Genomic DNA, 6,000 nt, shown 5'->3' with positions numbered 1-6,000 from the left:
GCATGGCTGAGGGTATTTTTGGAATTTCAGTATTAAATGGTTCAATTGATCGAAGGATGTCTCTGTTGTGTTTTTAAATAAATTCGAGTTTTTATTTATTTTTTTTATTGTTGTTGTGTTTTGAAGTAAAAATATGTATATTGAATACATATATATATATATTTCTTTTTCAAGGTTTTAGTTTGACAAATGTGTTGTGTTTTAACAATATTTAACTTGTACAGTTTCTAATAAAATACACAAATTTCTTATAAAATGTCACATTAAAATATTATTTAAAATAAAATTCAAATAAAAATCAAACAAACCCGTTAATTTGTTAAACTTGTTTGGAAGACAACACACCCTAATGATTTGATTGGAATTTGAGTTTTTTATTTGAATTTTAATTTAATTAGTATTTGGATATAATATTTCATAATAAAAAATAGTATACTTTTTTGAAAAAAATATGAGTGTTTATTAGCTGAAATGATTAGTTTATATAGAGAATAACAAAAAATCCATAGTGAAAAATGAATAATAATAATAATAATAATAATAATAAAATAAATCAAACAAAGCATAAAATGTTTAAAAAACACAAACAAACGCACTACAAAAAAATATCAATTTTGTAACAAGATTTTTTCATTTTAAATCCACTTTTTCCGTTACTAATAATATTAGAGACGGAATTATGGATGAAATTACGTTAGCTACGTGAACTTTAAGAACGAAATTCCGTTATAAATACTATTTTTTTTGTAGTGACGCCACTTTAAGTATTTGTGAGCTCAAGAGGCATGCACTTAGTCCATAACTAATTCACTATTAAAAAATAGAATGTTTTGTGTCTAGTAATATTTTCCGAATAATAATTAAATTACAATATTCAACATTTAATTTGTAGGTCCCTCTATTATTAGATTGATAATTTTGTTGGTTTGTTTTTTGTTATTATTATTTTTTTAAAAAAAAAAAGAAAAAAAAAAAGACAAACTCAGATAAAAAGAAATTCAACTAAAAAACAAATAAAATATATCCTATGTTAAAAAAAAATTAATCATATTATTTTTAACCATGTTAGCATTTCACTCTAATAATTGATTATTTGAATATAACAACTACTCATATATTACATTATCAATTTATTCATTTTATTTACATTCATGTTAGAAATTCAATTTAGAACATCAACACAATTATTTATTTATTTATTTATTAACTCATCATAACCTACTCATTATATTTATATTTAAATAGATAATTAATAAATGATAATTACCAAAACAAAACAAAATTTAGACCAAATTTGTAAATTCATAAATGATAATTACTATTTACTTAAAAGTATATGAAACAAATAGAATATGTAGTGATAATTTAAGTAAATTACAAAAATAGCATTGATTGAATTAATTAGTGGACTGTTACTTGTCACGGATACAAACAAATTCACGTGCAATTTGCAATAATAAAATAAATAAAATTGAATTGTTATTTAGGTAAAGTACGAAATGGGTATAAAAAAAAAATTATTGTACCAAAGTGTGCAAAAAATAATCACGGCGCTCAATATTTGTACGTACAATAAATTTCCAATTAATTAATTAATTAATTAATTAAATTTGGGCAGGGGAAGTGTGCAATAGTCTTCATTATTTTTATTACTACAACATAGTAATAATTTGTCGTTACGTGACATCAAAATTATAGTTGTAGGCTGAATTTGTACCAATAATAATACTAAGTCAAAGATTTTCTCCAGTCTTCGAGGTAATCCCCCAATTTTAGACACACAAAATCACACAAATAATAATTAAATAATAAACTTTCAAATTTAGGAAAAAAATACATATATATATATATAAGTATTTTAAAAAATATCATTATACATAAACGTGTCCCATCATCCACGTAAATACTTTCTTCTTCATAATAAACACTATTTTGACAAGCAACAGATAGTTTTTATTTTTATTTTTAATTTTTTTATATTGTAAAAATAAAAATAAATGAAAAGTCAAATGTCAATATTTTGATGCAGTTTTATTTTCCATAGCTGCCTAAGATTTGTTGGGGTTTGGTTTCTATGGAAAATAGTATTTAAAATAATTTATATTATATCAACTTTTTATTTTAATTAAAAAAAAAAAAGGTATTATTTTCAAAAGTTAATCCAAAACTTTATCCAAATGCAATCACTACTATCTGTCGTATATCTTTTGATTTTTGTTTTTTTCTTTCTCTAATTTGTATTTATGTAGTATTTTGGAAATGTAATAAAAAATTGTGGTAATGGTGGTTAAAAAGAGTCACTAACTATTGACCAACAATTAAATTAAATTAAATTGAAGAGTATAGTAGTGGAGGAGTAGGTGTGAGGAGAGTGGTCCAAACAAATTAAATAATACTAGTAAAATTAATTAAATATTGCTAAGTCAAGAAATGGGACACGATAAAAGGTTTCCTACTTTTGGTTGTTCAGTCATATATGGATACCTTAATTCTTAATTCACCTAATATTCTAAAAAAAAATTATTGAAGTTCAAACTGTAAGTATAAATAAATTACATTATATATACATATAATAATTTTATATTATTATAAATAAATTAAAATTCGGACATGTATCCCCAAAATCATAAATTCTTCACATGGAATCATTATCCCTGTCTGAAGATTATATACAATATATATATATATATTCATGGATTTTCATTTTAAGCCTAAGTTATACTTTGCCACTAATTAATTTTAAAATGTGATAAAAAAAAAAAAATACTCCCTCTGTCCAATGTTGGATGTTTAAGTCACTGTAAACACAGAAATTTAAAATAAATATAATTAGTAGATAATTAAGAATATATTAGTAAAAATATTAAAATAACTAATTAATTTAATTAAAATTAAAAAATAATAAATTAGAAAAATTTAAATGAAATTAAAGTGTATAATCATTTTAAAAAAAATGAAAGTAACATAGGATAGAAACAACAATATGGACATGGTAAGTGAGGCAGATGGAGTATTAGATTAAATAATTGTTGAAGTAGATATATGCACGCTGATGATTTTATTAATCAATTGAACACCTAAAATGATTTTAAAAATCGTAGATATTTTATAATTTAATTATTAAAATATATTTTGATAGTGTTGAATTGTCATATTCATAACAAGAACCGTATAAACTCAAAATGCTCCCGACCAAAAATTATTATTATTATTATTATTATTATGGAAGCTCTATATATTGTCGTCCGTAAAAGTTAAGACCAACTTTGGCACTTCCTACTTATAATGAAATAAAATAAAATATAAAGTTATCGAGTAGGTAATAAAATAAAATAAACGTATGTAACGAAGGACTGTGTAATTAATTCCTGCTGTGTCCTCACAACACATCAATGTCATTTTCATCTTACAAAAAAATAGACCACAAACAAATAGTCTAACCGACAATTAGGCTTTCTATATCCAATAAAATTTCAACTTTCAATTCATAAATTATGTACACATAAATAATAGACCAATTTTATTTAAATTTTCTTAAATTTAAAAAGTTCACTATTAATAATGTGTGTCCCATCGGGAGAGAAAGAAGGTGCACTTTTTCTTCACCTAAATTACGACTCAGTCGTGAGTAAATCCTCGCCGATCATCCATCTCATCCACCATCGGACGGTGGCGATTCGTCGAGCCTTGTGGTCCCGGGACTCCCCCAAGTGAGGGAGCACCACTTTGTCGTACTGTACTGCGGAGTGGGACCGACGTGGTGGAAAGTTGACGGAAACTTCTTGAATTGGGGGGTGTGTCACGTTTTAAATTTAATTTTTAAATAAATAAATAAATCAATACTATCCGGATATTGAAATTTGAATCTGAGGCAAAGTCGCTAGTCAAAGTCCAAATGGTGCACACGACTTTTGGGCACGTGAAAGATTTTCAGTGACAATTCGGACTGTCCGCTAAGGTCGAGGAAACATCCTTCTGTCGTCTGTCTTGTTTTATTGTTTACAGCTTTTCATTATTTAATTTAATTCAACTACAACAAAATTTACATGTATAAATATTTAAATCAATCAGATAAAGTAATTAATTAAATTAACAGACAGTATATAAATATTAGTATTACATTTTTTAATTTATGTATAGTCCGTGACGTGGGATTCTATGACAGCACATTGATGATGAGAGATTCACTGGAGGTTTTAGGATTCAGAGTCCAGATTCATCAGCACCGTTCGTGATGTAAACTATGAAAAAAGAACGGTGTAGATTTATCTGGAGTGGGGACCCTGGATCTACAAGAACAATCTGGTCCATTTCAATGCAACATTAAAAAAATGAACTGGGGATAAAAGTATTTAATTTAATTAATCTAAGGACTGTTGATTCCAAGAAACAGTGTGTAATAATAAAATATTTCATGTGACTAATATTGTTAAAAATTTACGAAAATAAGTAGCAGTAAATCATTTTTCTAAAAAAAAAAAATAATGTTAACTACCAAAATTGAATAATAGTGGACAGAAAATGAACCAACCAAAAGAAGTAAAGTAGAAAAACACCCTTTTGAATTACAGCACACTGTTTTTACTTTACATTACATTTTAATTTAATTTTTCAGTACCAATTTTTATTTATTTATTTATTTATTTTTGTCCACAACTACTTTACCCAAAGTACCAACTTTTCCCACTTTTACTTTCTTGCCTTGAAATTTCATCCTTGCTTCTTCTTTTCTTCATATTTATATATACATATAGTATATATATTGTGGCTCTATAATTTGGTGTTATTTAGGATTTTAGACTATAATTAGAAATATTAAAAAAAAAAAATTTAAACATGATTTAAGTGTGTTTATACTTCTTACTAATTTCTTTTTTAAAACATGATTAACATGTCGTGAACAATAATATTGCACATCAATTATAAATTTGTATTGTCGGTAGGTTTTCAAAATTTGTTACTATTTACCTACTTTACTTTATCCTTATCTTATCCAACTTCAAAATTTTACGAAAGAATAATAAAAATAAAAACAATCGAGCAAACAAAATCATTATTTGAGTATAATTTTTTTTTTTTTTACATCGTCGCCAATAATTGAATGATATGATGAAGTGGATGTCTAATCGAATCGATATTTTTGCATAGAATGGTTGCTTTCTTTTCAAAGAAAGGGCAAACACAAGAGTTTATATTGGCAATGTATGAATTACTCTTTGATAGCAACCCCAACAACCATGTCTATATATGTATGATTCATTGTCTTTTTTATTACCAAACTTACTTTAGTGTTAGCCCTCAATTATTTGTCCGTTGTTTTTCTTATTTCCGGTAACCAGAAAATGGATAGATGTGGATGCAACTTGGAACCTTTAATGCGTGTTAAATATCTTGTATGATTATGAAAAAAAAACAAACCAGAAAGAAGGTACTTGTTCGTCGATTTTTTGACTTATCTAAATCGAATAAAAAGTGTTATAACTTATATTATTGTTTGTTAACTCGACATTTTTAACATGAGTTTTTCCGTATGCTTTGTTACTAGTTGCATACGTGTGTCTTGAAATTTTTTCAGAGTCACTATTTGGGAAAATTTTGGAATTTTTATTGTCTCTCTAGTTTTTAAAAATCAACGCATGAAATTAAATATTTATTTTTTATGTTTGATATTATAGTTAAAATGTAGATTATTGCAATATTGGTTTCATTGAGGTCAACAAATTTGAAAACAAAATAAAATTTTTGAATTAGGGTGTGTAGGGTTTGTTTGTTAGTGGGATTACAATATTATTGGTAATACTAAATTTTAAAAGAAAAAACAACATGATTAGGTGATAAATAATAAACCTTTGAATTGAAATAAGAAATTCAGTAATATTTCAAATGCAAAATTTTTTATTGATATATATATATATATATATTGTTTTGGTACTATTCAAATTTCAATACCACTCAGTACGTAATATTTTTAAAAGAATATCAAATTAAATATTCAATTTT

This window comes from Andrographis paniculata, unplaced genomic scaffold (assembly GCF_009805555.1).
Source record: "Andrographis paniculata isolate CXL003 unplaced genomic scaffold, ASM980555v1 Contig65END, whole genome shotgun sequence".
NCBI classification, from domain to species: domain Eukaryota; kingdom Viridiplantae; phylum Streptophyta; class Magnoliopsida; order Lamiales; family Acanthaceae; genus Andrographis; species Andrographis paniculata.
The sequence above is the reverse complement of the archived record's forward strand: the minus strand, read 5'-3'. Positions refer to the sequence as shown.